Source organism: Corvus brachyrhynchos, unplaced genomic scaffold (genome assembly GCF_000691975.1).
Source record: "Corvus brachyrhynchos isolate BGI_N302 unplaced genomic scaffold, ASM69197v1 scaffold1, whole genome shotgun sequence".
Lineage (NCBI taxonomy): Eukaryota > Metazoa > Chordata > Aves > Passeriformes > Corvidae > Corvus > Corvus brachyrhynchos.
In genome coordinates, this window is record NW_008237222.1 from 1,663,022 (window position 1) to 1,680,649 (window position 17,628).

A 17,628-nucleotide genomic window follows, 5' to 3' on the forward strand; every position below is an offset into this window, starting at 1 on the left:
GGATAAAAGGTTTTATTATTTACCAACATAAAAGAGCCAAATGCAAGCTAGACTAGTTGAAGTCCTATTGCTCTAAAGGCTAGTTATTTGAGGGGACAAAAATTATAAAATACTTTTGAGTGTTTTCCTCATTTTTAACTCTTCTGTGATCATTAAAAATAATTGACTTTATCATAACTGCCTAAAATAATGCAGTTATCATTCTTCATATTTATAAATTATGATATATTATTTCAAACCTGTCTCTCTTCAGATGTGGAAAAGCTGCTTCCTTCTTACAGAGCACTTGTTTAAAATCAGTCTAGTTTACATGGATTTTAACTTTACAAAGAAAAAAATTAAACTTGACTGAAGAAAATGCAGTAAAAATGCCAACTCAAACAACAATTAATTTTCACCCTGCAAGTGTGAAGAAAAAAAGAAGAAATAATGAGTCCAGATTAGAATGTAATTTCTACCACTGTAAACATGTAAGTCTCCATTTACTGTCAATGGAGTTCTGCTATGCGCAGAAATTAGGAATCCAGCCCAGTGTATCTCCATGTGAACACTCTTATGGGTTGCGAGAATTGTCCCCTAAATATTCTTCATTTTTCGCAACTCATTTTCAGTGAAGGTTTCATATTTTGAGTTTCCATAACCCTTGGCCACAGGCTGCTAACCTCTCCCTCAAGCTAGCCCATTCTTTCCCTTGTCCCACCCCATGCCTTCACATTTTTCTGGCAGAGATCCCAGGTACAGGGAAATACTCTGCCAAACCCAAGTTCAGAGCGAGGACACATCTCAGTTTCTAAAGAAGAAGAACATGTCTACGGAGTATTACATATGAGGAACTTCATCTTTACAAAAGCAAAGATGCTTGCATATGATTAGTTACAGTAATAAGTCTTTCCAATTAAAACCACCTGCTTTTGAGGATCCATGTAAATAATTTCTAAATCCTTACACCACTTCAGTTTTTTATGGGAAAAAACAAAATGGGAGAAAATCGTGCTCTTGTTGTCATTCTTGTTTCTATACTAAGGAAATTGTACAATAATGTCTAATGAAATAAAACACTATGATTTTAGGGACAAATGCTTTAATACTCTAAAATCTGCATAAGCAACACCCACATCAGTATTAAATGCCCACGCTTTGATTTAGCCAACTAGGTTTGTCAGGCTTATTTCCCTTTGACATTATAGTAGTAATGTTTAGTGTGACACATTTCTTCAGCCATACTTTCCCTCAGGTTTTTTATAAAGCTCAGTTCCCCTTGTTTAAACAAATGCTAAATTATACAGACATGGTGTAATGAAGTTTTATTGCAATGAATATCACTATTATTTAGGTAGAAAAACTCTTCCTTCATGCATTAAACCAATTAATAAGAAATAGTGCAATGCGACAATTATGTTTTATGTTCTTGCCAGTAATGACAGCTTATGCAAATAATACATTTGTGACTAGTTGCAGGCTGCACTTAAATCTGTGTGGGCCTGCTTAATCCTCTTCTGCCTAATATGTCCCACTGCTGAGAGGCTAAAGATAGATCTTTGCTGAGCTGCAAAATACAATGTGCTGGAGCAGGTGGAAACGAGGATTAGATGGCTTTCAGCAACCCTGGGAAAGGCCCAGATCTGAGGCATGTCCAGGCAATAGCTGCAAAAGAAGGCTTTATTTCCCTTCTCTTCAGAGAATCCATGGAAAATCCCTGCTGCTGCTGGTGCTGAACTTACCAGGGTACCCATGGAATTTTTAAAGTATGAATTGACATGTTGTGGAATCCACTTGCTTGGTTTCCTCTGCTTCTTTTCAGCTTTTCTCTATTGACAGTCTAAATATCAGCTCTAGTACAAGCAAGACATCTCCTGAGAGGCTCAGAAAGAGCTGATATTAGAGAGTTTAAAGAGACCAGTGGTTATCCCAAGCATTGCACACAGACTGGCCTTACCTTAAACTCCAGAATCTTCTTCCCCTTGTGCTCTAGCTTCTGCTGTGGTTTGGAACACACATGACCTTTCTACCATGTGGACAATAATGTAGCGTGAATAAATCAGACCTAATAAACATTTCTGAAAAAAATGCTCTGCTTCACACTAGCCTGAGCTGGATTCTATCTCTACCAATTTAAGCCATTGCAAACATGTTAAAGACCAGTTATTTCAAGTTTAATATTGAGCAAGCTCTCTGCCTGATATTTAGACCTGGTATTTATCCTATGTTGAAGGATAGGCAGCTACATGATGCAGATGTTCATTTGGGCTTTTTAAATGCATTACATTACTTGGGACCATTGCCATGAACTGCTGTTTTGACTGGATACAGGATTAGAGAGAGAGAAATAGAAACTGCCACACCTAGTGCTTCTGAATGAATAGTTAGATGTCTGCATCCTTTTGAAGAGATAAACATTTTATTCTCCTCACGTCATTTCCTTGTTGAGTCATCCCCCAGTTGCTGAGACAGCTTCTTTTACCTTTGAGCTGCCTAGCCCACATTTTTTCTTGATAGATGTGGTGCACAAAGTGCAAAAGAAAAAGGAAGTATGCCACCCCAATACCTTTGTATGCACAAGCTAAGAAGGCACATGCTGATCAATGCACTATTCGTCTGCTATAGACTGGTGACAGGCATCTGAGGGTTGGATGAGGGCATACTTATCTATCTCCAAATCATTCTTCATTACTGCTCCTAGGTCAGCAGTCATGAAAAAAAAAAGTATCCTGGAGTTCTGAACCAAGAGTCAAGACTCTAAACCCTGCCTGCTGTAGTAGCCAAACTTCCCAAGGAATAGTGAGACCCCAAGAAATCTAGATGGTTTCTTTAGAGGAATGCAAGGATGCTGTTTCAGTGTTGAGAGGGATCTGCTTTCTCTTTGCTATTTCAAGAATAGCTTTAGATTGGACTTCCTACATTTTTTTCCTGAGTAAATAAAGGTTCAAATATTCTGCTTTTGATACATTTTCAGCTACAAGGATGGACACAGAGGAGATTAAAAGGCAGAAAACAATCACTTACCTCAAACAGCTCCACAGGGTAGATACTAGAGCTGTCATCAGAAAATACCATTTCCTCCATTTCCTTCAGCATGCTGGAAATGGAATCAGTCATTTTCAAAATATATTATGCATCCAAAATCATAATTTGTAGGCATTATATTGAATGTTTGAATTCCAGTGAAGCATTATAGTATGAAAGCCTGTTTTCAAACCATGACAACAAATGCCTATTTTCTTTCAGAGTGGTTAGGGCTCCCAGCTGCTGTGGCTTTGTGCACTCTCATAACGTAAATTGCCCTGCAGAGGAAATCTCAAGTTTGATGGGACTAGGAGTTCAAAGTAGAGGATGTTCATAGGGTTTCAGCTCTCCATTTTGTCAAAAAGCCTGGAAATCATGGGAATACCAATTTAACCAAGAGTTAACAACATCCTTTGTGGTTTTACACAGCTCTGATGTTTAAATACCTTAAGTGCTCCTTACTTTTACTTCTTTGCCTTCCCCATCCATGTTGCTTGCTTCTAAACAGGTATGCAAGAAGACTTAAAATTCTTGTTTAGGAGTACAGATTCTAAGCAGAATCCCCACCTTTTTTTCGGTTGTTGTAAAAGAGACTTCCAAACTAGAAATACATCATTAATGGTAGAAAAGTAAACATGCATTCTAGAAACCTGTTGACTTTACTGACATCTAACTGCCTCAAAGCTGACCTTGAGTTAGCTCCAGGTGACTATTGATCACCCTCTGTCTTGATACAGGAACCATAGATAAACTAGGTAAGGACTACTGAGGAGGAAACTGGAGTGCAGGGCAGCATACACATCTTGTTGAAACAGAGAGATGACAGTCATAGGGCAAGATTTGAAGTTCCAGCTTTCAGGTGGTACCTCCTAGACTCTCCCTTACCTTTTTTTTCCTTCAGAAAAGACAAAAATGAGGAAGAGTATTTTATAACAAGACCATTGTTAAGGGAGCCATAGGAAAAGAAAAAACCCTTGTCCCTTCTAGATGTCAAAAAGAGCAGATATTTGGTTTCCAGAGCAGAATTTCTGGCAGTTTTTGTTTACTTTTTGAGTATGTATCATTTAACCATAGTGAGAGGGCAGTGACTCACATATAGTGGGATTTTTTCCAGCCAGACTTCAAGAGAAATACTAAAATTTCTGTCAGACTTGCAATATAAACATATTAAAACTTTCCTGAACACCCATGAGTCAAATAATAGTACTTTGACTTATTCTTTATTAGCATCTGATCTTTATTATCAGCATCTGTGACCAACATAATCTTCATCCTTTCCAGGTTAAAATTATTATAAGTAGATATATCCTTTTGTTCCTGGTATAATGAATTTGCAAGTCTAACTTTTAAAAATTAATTCCTGTGATTCTATTTCAGGCTGTGAATTATGGACAATTTGTAATCAGTTGCAAAAGATTAAACCCCAGGCACAGCTAATGGGGATTTTTTAATAGTGCAGATGGCAAAACAGCCTGTGAAAGCAGGTCTGGTGGGCATTCTGCAAAAGCTAATTCAGTCAAAATTTATCCAAGATGACATAATGTACAATTGCTACAGTGGGAAAGTCTATTAAAATTTCACACGTTTAAATCTCTCCCTTCTCTTTTAATTAGAATTTTCCAAGATAAAATAGAAGATGTGTACCTCCATGAACCCAGCAGGAAAGGTCAAGGATAAACAGCATGATGCATCAAGCTCCTTTGTGCCCAACATGTTCAGGTTAGGAAGAATGTGTTAAAATGATTGTGTGGAAAAGACGTGTCTGGGAATGAATTTACATTGTGAAGCAACAGTGGCACTGAGATGTTCTGCCTGCACATGCACACCCACCCACTCCGCCTGTTACATTATTCAGTGTGTGTGCTGCTTTCTTAAGCACTGCAAGGGAAGTGAATTCCTCTTTTTCTCAGGACTACATATTCATTTTCCAAAAGACTTCAAAGTTTTTACCTCATTTACCACTGAATTTTCAAGGAAATGAAAATTATATTCTTGAAAGAGCATATGGAGAAGATGACTCTGGATTCTCATTCTGATGCCCAGTGATGTTTATGAATATTATGATACAGAAAAATAAGGAATCAATCCCTTTTTATTCTAATGTAAAGTCAAGGTAATTTTTTTCCTTCTTTTCTTCTTTTTTTTCTTTCTGGCCCTGTGACTGCTGTATTCCTTGTCATGAAATAAGCTAACTTGACAAGGGAATTGGGAAGTGTGTTCAGAAAACTCTTTTGAAAACCAGTCTGGAAGAAAATGCAGTGGCTGAAGTGGAAAACATGGGTTTCAGCTTTTTAATTTTGAGAAGGGGACCCAAGTTTAGTACTTCCCATATAACTTCTGCTGTCGTAAGTGTATTATCAAAAAGATCTTGGACTTATGGACAGCAATTTTTGAATGAACTTTCTGTATGTGTAAATGATTGCTGGATTAGGCTGTGAAGGGCTGCCAACTTTATGAACAAAATACCTATGCATCTCAAGACTCCTGAACAATTAAACAAGATTTGTAAACCATTATTAGAGCTGAGCACTTAAATTGTGTGTGAGGTGTTGCCTGCTTCCTATGTTTCTCAGAGAAAAGTAGTGTTTGACATCTAAGCATTTGATTATCCACTGTAACTACTGTATTCCAGGGCCCAAAGATTCTTAGAATGGTGGTAAGAAACCACAAGATACTTTACATAGGACTCATTCCTCCATTTCTGTCTGTAAAAGAAGCAACACTTTTTAGGAGCTCTATATAAGCAAAATTATCAGAGTCAATAATCAACCCTAAAGGCTAGAGCAGGGGTCAGAATATACCATAACAGTTTTTTGATGAATGAGACTAGACCTTTGTCCTTTTTTTCTTTATATTTTGGTAGAAGGTACCTAGCACACCATAGCACATAAAAAAAATAAAGGCAAAATATTTTCTGCTTTCATGTTCAATATAAAATCTGTCTGGGATGGCTTCAGAATAGTACAAATAAAATCCAAAAGGTCAAACATTTTATGTCGCTTCTTTGATTAAAACTTCATTGCACTGTGTGGCTGAAACACAGTGCACATGTGCCTACAAACCGAGCTTCTTCTATCCAAGAACAAGCACTATAAAATTTCCAATTAAAGTAATCCACTTGATAGGCATTACTCAATCAAAGGGTACCAGCTGTGGTATTTAAAAAGAGCAGCTCCATATTCAAGTAAGATGACAGACTTATTTTCTGTCTTTTTGAAGACTATGTTCCATTTATTGTGTTTTACAGTTACTAAGCTGTTAAATTGCCAATACAGAAGCTACCTTTAGCTAAAGTTCCTCATGCTAAAATTTAAAAGGAACTATTCATAAATTCATTAGCTTAAACTTGATCAAGTTCAGTATTACTGTAACTTCAACAGGAAGAATGTATTTAAAGCTACAGAAATATTATTATTCTTACGTGAAGAAGCAGGGAGAGGTGAGCTCAAAAACATATTATTTCAGAAAAATATTATGCCCATCAGTGAAGTTTCACAGCATATTTCATCACAGTAATTTAACCACTGGAAGTTTGCTTTGGATTGCAATAAAAAAAAAAAAATACCCTTTTCCTATGACTGTTTGTTTGTTTATTACTAACAAGTTACTTGACCAGATACAAAATTAATCAGCTAACTCCAACCTTTTCCACACATCTCTTATAAACCTGAGCCCAAAGAGTGCATAATATGCATTTCAGTTGATAAATCCACTGTTAATTGAGAATGTAATTTCCATTTCTTTCTTCAGCCAGTTGCTCCTGTTGGATTCTATCCTTTAATTTTGTGCTTGTAGGAAAATCAGAGATCATCCTGCTGGCTAGCTTTCATTGTTTTGCATGAACTTGTAGAATCTCAGTCAAAGCTGTAGAATGTGTAACACAGAAAAGATAACAAAGACTGGGGAATATCCTGTCTTTATGGGCATGTTCTACCCATCAATCTGTCAGTCTGAATCATTTCTACAGCTGTGTGAATAATTCACAGTGAATCATTTCGCAATGATCTAATTTCTTCTGCTCATGAGACACTTCTTACCATTACTAATATTTTTATTAGGTATCTATTTTAAATTATCCAATTAAATATTATTCTTTAATTTTTATAGCTTGGTCATGAAAATCTCTTGTCTTGTAGAAAATGCAGATTAGCCATCAGTCAGTAGTCTTGCTCACCGTGAATAGTGGCTTTCTGTGGGAGCCTAAGTGTAGTGAACAAAAGAACTATTCAAACATGTCAAAATCTGTCCCATGTTATATTTGCTATTTAAACTGCTAGATGTGATTGGTCAATTAATTTGCACAAAATTACTACCAATCTCTGATCGGCTGTCTGTAATAACACTGCCAGAAGTGAGTTCTCATTTTGCATAAATGTTAAATACAGGCTTCACAAACAGTTTAGCCAGCTAAACCTATTGACACAAACTGCTCCACAGAATGAGCACTTAGAGAATATAAAGGGGGCATAAGCTTGATTCATGTGAACTGATTTTAAAATAGGAAAGAATACCTGAAGAGTTACTGTTCTACATCTATTTCTCACTGTGGAATTGTTACAATTGTAAGGTGGTAAGACTCATTTACTGCTTTGTTTTAAAAATAATTTTTAAAAATTAAAATAAATTAATTAAAACCATAACATCTCTACTAATGCAGTACATCATTCTTATATTTAAGAAAAATTAAGTGTAAAATATTTTGCAGTGATTTTTGTTGTTCAAGGTCATATAAAGTCAGTGAAAGATTAGGAAAGAAAATCCTTGAAAAAGAACACAAGAATTTTCTCACACATCTGAAGCTTGGACCTATTTTCTCAATATGCTCCAGAAGTATCAAAACCTCATCCAAGTTTTATATGCCAGAGAAGGATTTGGATGAAATCTGGCAAAATTTTGCTCTGCATTTTTCAAGTTCAGTCAAGCTTGATGTTCCAAACAGTTTTGATGAGGGAACTTTTTTCATGATGGTAATAAATGTTAAAACTGTTCCAATAATGTTTATTTTTTAAAAAAATCAATATATTCTATACAGACCCACCTAATTAATATTACTCTTAAGCAAACCATTTGCCTTAAGAAATTAGTACCATTTTGGACTGTTTTCTTTGTTCTGTTGTTGGCACTTAAACTGTCATGGAAGGTGGTTAGCAAAGGCTGACCTAGATAGTGAAATAGGTAGAAAGCTTCAAAGAGCGCAGTCATAAATAAAAATGAAATTTCTCTGGCCAGATCCAGATTCCTTGCATTGGCCAGTCTGAATAAGTATTTTGTAGAATTAAATCTTTCTTCCATATAAATGCATTCATTTCTATTGATTAAAATCCCTCAAGGGTTCACTGTTTTCAGAACAGGTTTTCTAACAAAGTAGCTGTACCAAAATCACACATTAAAACATTCTAAATATGTCAGTATTGCTGAAAACACAAACACATACACACTTGCCAAGTTCCAAAACTAGAATGCTCCAGATACAGGTTAACTGGAATTTTGCTTTTTGAAACAGGATTCAGTGTAGCAAAGTCTCCTAGAAAATAGCATACAGTTATGAAGCATTTGTCATTCAAATACTGGCTTGTCTCACAGGTTGCAATGCATCAAGAGTGAAGATGGAAACTGGATGGATACTCAGTGATGTGGTAGGTCCAGTTTCCACCAAACTGAGAATGCTTTATCTGCTACCATTTATTTCAAGAATGCAACTTATTTGTTTTTAGTGTTATATTTATGCAAGAGGTAAAATATTGTCCTGATATTAGAATCTGCAGGGCTTTTGTTTTGCTTGTTTTTCAGGTTCTTTTCTAAGAGTTTTACAACAGTCTGGACTTTGTGAGTTATTAATATATTCAGATTTGGTGCAGATACTGGTATAGAAAAGATGATTGTTAAATTGTTTAAAGATTAGCGGTAACCTGGTCATGTGTGGACACAGTGGTCTGCAAGACCAGGTTCTAGCAAGCCAAATTATACAGTGAAAAAAAAAATGTGTAAAAGGGATCAAGACACTTTTGCAATTTCAATAGCCTCAGCTGAAAACATTAAAACTGCAGGTCTGTGATTTTAATCTCAGACAAACAGAGAGACTCATTTGCTTCATACAGCTTTAGGTAAGACAGTGTTTGTCTACAGGACCCAGGAGTGTTCCTCAGCTCCGTGGTTTGAGTCCTAACTCATTCCTAAATCATGTCCCAGCCTGATCCTGGGATGAGATCAGCTCTGAGATCACTTCTATTCCTGAATATTTTCCATAGGAAGGAAATACTGGCTTTTAAACTGACTGAAGTTACCACAGATTACTGCAACGATGGAAGGAAGAACAAGCAGCTGATATATGTATATGACTAGATAAACCCACAAGCCGATCTCTTACCTTTCTTCTAATAGGGGAGCATCCACAGACATCATAATATATGTTTTTTTAGGTTAGCAACAAAAAAAGTCTCACAAGTTTCGCTGTTATTTGAAAAGATCAGTGTGCCACCATTTGTTAAAGCAGGGGCGATATTAAAAGAAAGGTACAGTGCACGATGACTAATAGTTTATGAAATTCATCACAATAGCTTTGATTTCTTTTTTATAATGGGTGAATTTGGTTAATTACCAAATCAATGAATAAATAACCTTTGTAGCCACCTTCTGAGCTAGAAAATCTACCTTCTTTTACATTCCTACTAATGTGAATGTACTCTCTACCTGAATCATACTAAAGCACATTTGTACAAATTTTCCCATGACAAGGAAGTCAACAGCTATAGCGTGATTTATGTCATTTTGTCTTTTATTTTCAAAAAATGGTTTTCCCACAAATCCCTTATGTTCTATAAAAGAAAGGCATTAAGAAAGACCTCAAGTGGTCATTCATGCGCTTTGTAAAATATCTTTCTTCTTGTCTCTTCCAAGTGTATTTACAATCATTTTGTGCTCCCTATTTCATGAACATTTCTTGGCCCTCGTGTAGCACAATTATTGATTACAGAGCAACTTAATTTAACTTGATTAATTATATTCCAGAACAATTAAAAGAAATATGTAATAACTATGAATATTAAATGATAGTGAAATGGAAATTTAATAATCAATTTTTATTAAAGTTATGTTCAATGGCCAACCTAATAAATTTACCATTTATATTTCACAGAATAAGTCCTGCATGTGTTTTGTTTGTTGTCCAGTTACTAAGGGCACATTTCCTCCGGGGGCGGGGGGAGTTTGACTTGGTTTTGTTATATTAATTTCATAAAAATTTGAATGAGGATAAACTTCTACTTTGTCTGTCAGAAGCTACTGGCTATTTCAGGTCCCAGACGCTCACCAGAGAAGAGAGTCTCCATAAATAACAGGGACAAGCCCTGTTCCACTGTAGTCATTGGGAGCATTTGTTATTCCTTCAATGTGCGACACAATTCAGTCAGATGCATTAAAAAAAAAAAAAAATTCAAATAGATAAGGGTTTTTTTTAACTTTTTTAAAAGTTCTACTTTATTACTGCCTATTACCTATTTCATTATTCTGTCCTGGATGCAGGAGAATCTAAAAATAAAGGATAGATTTCATTTGACTTTATCTCCAAAACCCCATGGAGAACAATAGAGATGATAAACTGAGGTTGTTTGTTGAGTCTAGTGGTTCTGGATGGAGGGTGCCTGTCCAAGGAGACAGATGAAGATGTGCCAAGGAGCACAATCCTGGGAACAGACGGCAGCAATCACCCCTTGTGCTGCAGCAACGTGGGCTTTGAGAAAGTTTCTCAGGTTTCAGACAAGGTAGACGCTGAAGGATTATAAATCACTTTTATTTACAAAAGACCACTTGGAGAACCTGCAGAGGCAGCGGCAAAATGTGAAGTAGGGTAGATGTTGCTCAGAGGCTTCTGGTTAAGTCATGCCTGAGTAGGGGTGGATAAAGTGCCACAAAGAGGAAAGGACAAGTGAGAACCCTCAGCAGTGCCCTGCATAAAGCCATGGGTTTGGGCTCCCCAATATGTAATACATATTGACCCACTGAGGCAAGCCCAGCAGGGATATGGCTTTATGATCCAAAAGGAGAGTGTGAAGGAGTAATGCTTGCTTGATTAAGGGGGATCTCATTGGAATATTCAGATACCTAGAGGGGATTGTAGAAGAGCCTGAGACAGACATTTCTTTCTTCGTGTATTGAAACAAGGGAAATTCTGATTGGGTACAAGTGGGGAAAAAAAAATCACAAGAAACATGCCCAGAAATGTTGTAGTCTCTCCAACCCTGTACATATTCAAAACCCAGTAAGACCCAGAACAATCTGGTCTAACTTTGAAGTTAGTCGTACTCCCCTCAAAAGGGTATGGACTAGACATCTCTGGAGGGCCCTACCAGCCCAAATCATTCTGTGGTTCAGCACCCTATGATAGTAATTTGCTCAGGATTTTCATGATACCACCTCTCAGAAAGCAGATGGGAAAATCACCAAATAACCTTCTTCAAACCAAGTAGAATGTAAAGATTCTTTGTTATTATCTGCAAAAGAAAAAAAGCTGAGTCTGCACAATAATGGTAATTCTACTTGCTAAAACAGCAAGATCATTAGCTCTATTTATTGTTTGACAGACTGGTACTTTTAAGATAATCAGATTTATTTTTTCCAAGAGGTATATTATAGATATTCTGGAATTGCTATTTGGAAAACCGATACTGCCTCAATATTCTTTTCTAGAATACTGCCAGTGATTTAACTTATGAATTGTTGTATCTGGCTCCCAATTTGTCAGATTTGACACTCTATAAGACACCTTCTTTCCTATACCCATTTAAAAACTTCAGGAAGCTGTAGAGACACTAAATGAAAAAGAATTGAGTATTAAGTGCAACAATAGCTTTAAAGCTCTGAACCACCATCAGCAGTGAAGATCCAGCTCATTCAGATACAGTCACTTATTACAATACTCACCTAAAGTTTAAGGTAGAGTGAAAATATGGATTAAATTGTATATTATGTATACTATGAAGTAATAGAACATTAAATGTCTATTCAATACAATACACAATTTAGTGACAAATATTTACTACAAATTTGATGATTAGAGATCCTTTAAACATTGGGGTATCTCTCTGAAAATTTATGGGTTCTGCAGGCCAACTTCTCAGCTGGTTTTGATAAGTTTGGTAAACCAAAACCATTGGTAGTATTTTCCCTCTGAAAAGATGGCATTTTTTCATTTTGAATTCAAAAACAAAACAATCCACAAACCAAATAAATGCTACTACTTCCTTCAGACTTAAAGTTTTCTTTAAAATATTTTTCCAAGGAGAAATAAACCCATATAATTCTAGTTTCCTTGAGCTTTTCATATGACAAAATATTAATAACATGCCAGTGAAAAGTTTTCTATTTTATGGGCTATCAACTCTGTCCATTTCATGGGCACAGAAGTCAAGGAAGAGGACAGCTTTAACTTCAAGGCTGAGCAAACAAAATAAGTTTTCAATCAAGCAATTTAAACTTTGATTGTCATAATAGAGTAGTTAGCAGAAAGAATGTGAATCAGTTAAAAATTTCTTCCTGCCACTCTCCCTTGCTCGGAATCTCTGGTGTATGAGGCCAAACTTTAGCTATTGAATGTGTGTGTTGAATTGGCTAATGGATAAAATGTTCTAAAAAAGGAGGTTTGACCTGATTTTGACTAGTGTGTGAAATCTCTGCTTTCAAATTGTCATTTATTTGGCAATGGTTGGCATTTAGTCCAACTATGAACATCACAAATAATTACTATCAATGATTATGAATTAGGGATCATAAATCATTTTAGACACTTTTTTGTGCCGCATTATTCCATTGAACAGCAAGATCCTTTATATATTTATTTTAGTTAGACACCTTTCAAAGGCAAAAATGTCTAATAATAGCTGATTACCACACATAGGAAATGACAGTATGCAGCATAACTGCTATTTATATCTTTGAAATCATTACTTTAAAACATCACTTTTAATTACGTGTAAAACTTTCCTCCATGGTGTCAGTCTTAAATCTTCATTCACTATAATTCTATCATCTATTTTACTCCAAGGAATCTCTTTATTTGCACTCCTTGAAAGTATATCAGTATTATTATTACCTATGTTAAAGTACTGTCTGGAGCATGAACCAAGATTTGGGCCTCAGAGCATTATATTCTCCACAAGTACCAATAAACAAGAGTTCCTTTACTAGAAATTTACACAGATTAGAGACATAAATGTTGAAGAGAAAGGCAATATTATCATATTTGGGAAAGAAAAAAAATATTTATTACAGATCACACCTGGAATATGAAATACAAATCTTTGCAGCCTTCAGAAAGCTTTCAAACTCTCCCAATTTATTTTATTGCCTCTAAATTTAAAGCTGGCCACATGGTAGGATCTTTAGTTCTTGTTATACTCAAGCCAGAGGGAACACACTTGTGTGTTTGTATAGATAACTATGTGATTAGTCAGAGAAATTAAGGATAGGGCATTCAGATATTCTTGGCAGCTTTTCTTGTTCGCTTTAAAATAGCAGTGGCCACTCTTCCTCAAACCCTCTGCTTACCTCTGTGTTAGTTGTCTGTGTGATTTTTGAACCTGGATGAGCCTCAACTCTCCATTCTTCTGGCCTTGAACAGCAAACACGTGTGTAGAATGTATTTATCTAAATCAAAACACACAGGACCTCTCTCTCTGACTGTGCCTCACAAGTTTAATCCTGAAGGCAGCTACCAAACCGCTTGCAGAAGACACAGGTAGTGGTGTACTGATGATAGCAGTTCTTACCTGGTAAGTTCAAAAGCAGGTGCATCTCTACCATGTAGGAAATGGCTGAGTTTCCCTCACCCTTCAGCCGTGCTGCAAGATGGTGTGTCTTCAAGTCACATTGCCTCTGGGGACAAGCTCCAGCCTTGTTCTGCCTTTCTCTAGCACAGAACTGCTGGAAGCACCACCCCTGCTTCTGAAAGATGTAATTAGAAGATTAAACTTTTCCCACAGACAACTGCCAACTTGTCCCCCACTCCACACCAGTATCATACAATATCACATTTTAGCACCACCTTTCTTCACACTGCTTCCAGTAGCCACATAATTGAGGCTTCCAACAATAAAAATTATTTTATTTACATAGCACTCCAAATTACAAATTATTTTTCTAATCAGGTATTTTAGAAATGGTGGACAAACGCTCACTAGTAGCAACACAATGCTCTGATAGCAATATGAGGTTCATCATATGCTGCACAGTCCTGTATTGCATTCTAAAAACAATTAAAAGAAAGCATAAACTTTGAGGAGAGATTTCTTCTGCTTATCATTCATTCGTTCCACGTTGCCCCATGGTATAATCATAGTTCCCTGTGTCAAGGTAGGTCAAAATTTCTCAGACCCTCATACAAACCATTTATAGAAACTGTGGAAGCTGGCCAGTCATCAAGGGAGCACACTACGTCTGAAGATTAAAAAAAAGAAAGTTATAAGAAGTAAATATTTCGAGGTATAGTACACACCTAAGACAGCTTCTATACATTCATCCCTGCAGGACATGGACCTGTGCATCCCAAAACTGAAAGAGACCATGTATTTCTAGTCTAACCAGCTAAACAGAGCCGGATACAGGGTTTCAAGCATACTTATTATTAAACATAACTGCCAATTTTACATTATTAAATTTTATCTCTTTCAAAGTTCAAGACAAGTTTTTGAGGAATTTCTTAGTGCCTATGTACATTCACAGGAGTTCTTGACTGTAAACATCACCAGTCAAAATAATATGAGTCAGGATATGTCTAGCAATGCTTAGATCTGTAGAAAATAACCTATCTTATAAAAGGAAAAGTACAGTGTTTTTCTTAAAAAAAAAAAAGAAGAAGGAAAAAGGTTTAAAGTATTTTTGTCCTTCTGAGAATTTTTTAAGCCTTCTGGGAGATTGGCACCATATCCTAACTTGTAGCCCATGAGGATTTTGTTTTCCTTCATTTCACTTTGCCTGTGTTATGAACTACCACTTTTATTACAGAATCTTGGCAGTCACCTACTTCTAGCAGCTTTTGCTGCTCTGTAATAAGGGATTTTCCCTAAGGGATACCACTTTCAGCTGGTTAATATTTTCTCAAGAGTTGTTTATCTAGGGACACTAGAAAAGTACTTGTTCTTAAATGCTATAAAGATCAGTTGGAGAGCAAATCAAGGTGCTTCAAGATTCATTCAGCAGGCTTCATGTGCTGCTCACATGATTTATTTCTTTTTGTTTCTAATCAACAGGCAGGGAAGAGGAGCTATTATTTCAGCTGATAATTATTACATTATCCTAATGTGCCCAAGAAGTGAGTACATATTAAAATAACCTTTGTAGCACTTGTTCCAAGTTCTTGTTATTTTTATACTAGAAGGTTGCTAAAAAAGCAGTTCAGGGTATCTTCTTCAGAAAAAAAGACTACATATCTCCTTGCACACCAGAAGCATGTCGTTTCAGGAAGAAGGGGCTGACATTACCTTAGTTACTGTGGGATAATGGAGTCGAGCTATTCAAGGTCTACCCAGGACAAGAAATTTAATTACAGAATTCCAGACAACCTCAAATTCACACAGTACAGTAGGAATTCAAAGGTATCAGGAACAGGGCAGAGCATGGTGATATACTACCCTTTTTATTCTCTTGTAAAACAGATAATTTACATTTCCATAAGCACAATACAAGAAAAGGTATTAAAATGTCAGTATTCATTTCCTAAATCTCCATTCACTTCTTTTTCCTCTGTTGATGGATCTTAATGGATGAATATGATTCCAATGTCCCAACCAGAATCTGCACCACCAGCCAAACAAAAGTCACATCTCTTCTTTTTTTTTGACTTCACAGTTTTCTTTGCTGCCCACTGTTCTCCTCATAAACTCCAGACAGCTATTTGAGACAGTTTGCATAAGACAAGGATCCTTCTACTTCCAGGATATTTAACTACTGGTGTAGTAGGCAAACTACAGAGGGTCATTTCTTAGTCCTTTCCACTGCTTAGCAAGGCCTTTGGTAACACATCTTGACCAATATGGGCCATTTTAAAGATGAGACCATATATTTTCCAGGGCTCTATAGGAAAAATGACTGCATGCTTTTCTTCTTTGTTTTTCTGTGTTCCTAGGCAACATGCTGCAGACACAATATAAATTGGGGATTCACATGTATCTTTCTTCCATTCATCCATGACGTAAGGCACTTACTGTCCACTTTGTTATTTCTAAGATATTAAAACAATAGTAAGAGAATACAGCATTCGTCTGCATATATTCAGTTTGCTCTCTTGGGTAGCACTGCCATTTGTTCTATATCCCTTTAATTAAGATTGTCACTGCTGGGATCCTTTCTTTAATCTGCAAGGTTTTGTGCAAGGTAAATATTCATGTTTTTAAAAAGGGAGTGAGGAGAGAGGGAGACAGTCCCATCACTTGCATTTAATCACACTAAGCAAGCTCTTTAGACAATTTGTTCTGAAATTCCTCTAATTAGAGCTTGCCCTGCAGGTAATGCTCTGATCTGATTTACCAGTGAGTATAAATTAGGGACATTATGTAATTAGCTCTAAGACCACAAATAGAAGGAACAGCTGGGTGGCTCGGAGGGGAAGCAAATAAACAGCTCCCATGAGATTTCTTAACAAAAAATTATAATAGAAGTCCCTTCTTCTAGATACAGTCATCAGTGACTGCTTTTCTATCCTTATGTACAAAGGGATCCTATATTTGAATTTGCTCTGAGAGATGGCATTTGGCATTTTTCATTAACCTGGCACCTCTTCAGACAATGACAGTGTGAAGAGTAGCTGGAGATTCATATCACAGAGGAACCATCTTATTCAGGAGAGATTAATATTTTAGGTAACTGGCAAAATTATCTTCATGGATTAGCAATGATTATGTCATCCATTCCCCATGAGTAATGCATAAAGCCACCTCCTGACTTCTCTGCAATTTCTGCCTTCATTTTGGCTCCTATCTCTAACCTGAAGTGCTTTCATCTCACCTGGGACAAGGCTTAAAGAACAACTTAGTTCCATTTAACGTACAATAAAATATAGACTGTTGAAATACTGGCCTAAAAATATTTTAGTGTCTTAGTTTCCTGACAGTAACAACTGTAATCCACAAAAGCCCCATTTATGACCTGTCTGAATTTTGCTTTTCCTGAGGAAGGTGACATCATCTCTAAAATTTTCATAAAATAATCAAAGTTCAAAAATATTTTACCATGTCTTAATACACTTAAATACATATTATCTTTATTTTTCCACTTTCAAGTGTTGCTTACTTCACTGTAATGAATCTAGTATAGTCTTAATAAATGCATCATGATTCCCAGAAATATTTATGAACCCACCTAAGCTAGAAAGCAACTGTTCCCTCTTCCTTTTATTACCAAATAAAAAAAGGTTTTGAATTGAAAGAGGACTTGAAATGAAAGAGGCTAGAGTGGTCACTGGGTAAACTGTCTGATATGACCTCAGCATATTTTTTCTGGCCTTTCTTCTTACTGTTTGCCATTTGATCTTAGAGAGTGACCACAAGTCAGACCCTACAACCAGCTACTACTCAGCTGTACTGAGATGAACCCTGTTGTAGTCCCCAAGTGGAGTGTCTTCCTCACACAGTAATC

General features: G+C 36.3%; 1 long non-coding RNA gene across 1 annotated transcript in view; it reads right to left on the reverse strand.

Moving 5' to 3' along the window:
• Nucleotides 1–13,934, reverse strand: part of LOC108445384 — a 20,037-nt gene extending 6,103 nt beyond the window's left edge. Inside the window, exons 1-2 of the long non-coding RNA XR_001860206.1 lie at nt 13,767–13,934; nt 3,004–3,076 (exon numbers count right to left, since the gene is read on the reverse strand). This is a non-coding gene — a long non-coding RNA (uncharacterized LOC108445384). The remainder of the gene's footprint in view (nt 1–3,003; nt 3,077–13,766) is intronic.
• Between the last annotated feature and the right edge of the window lie 3,694 nt (nt 13,935–17,628).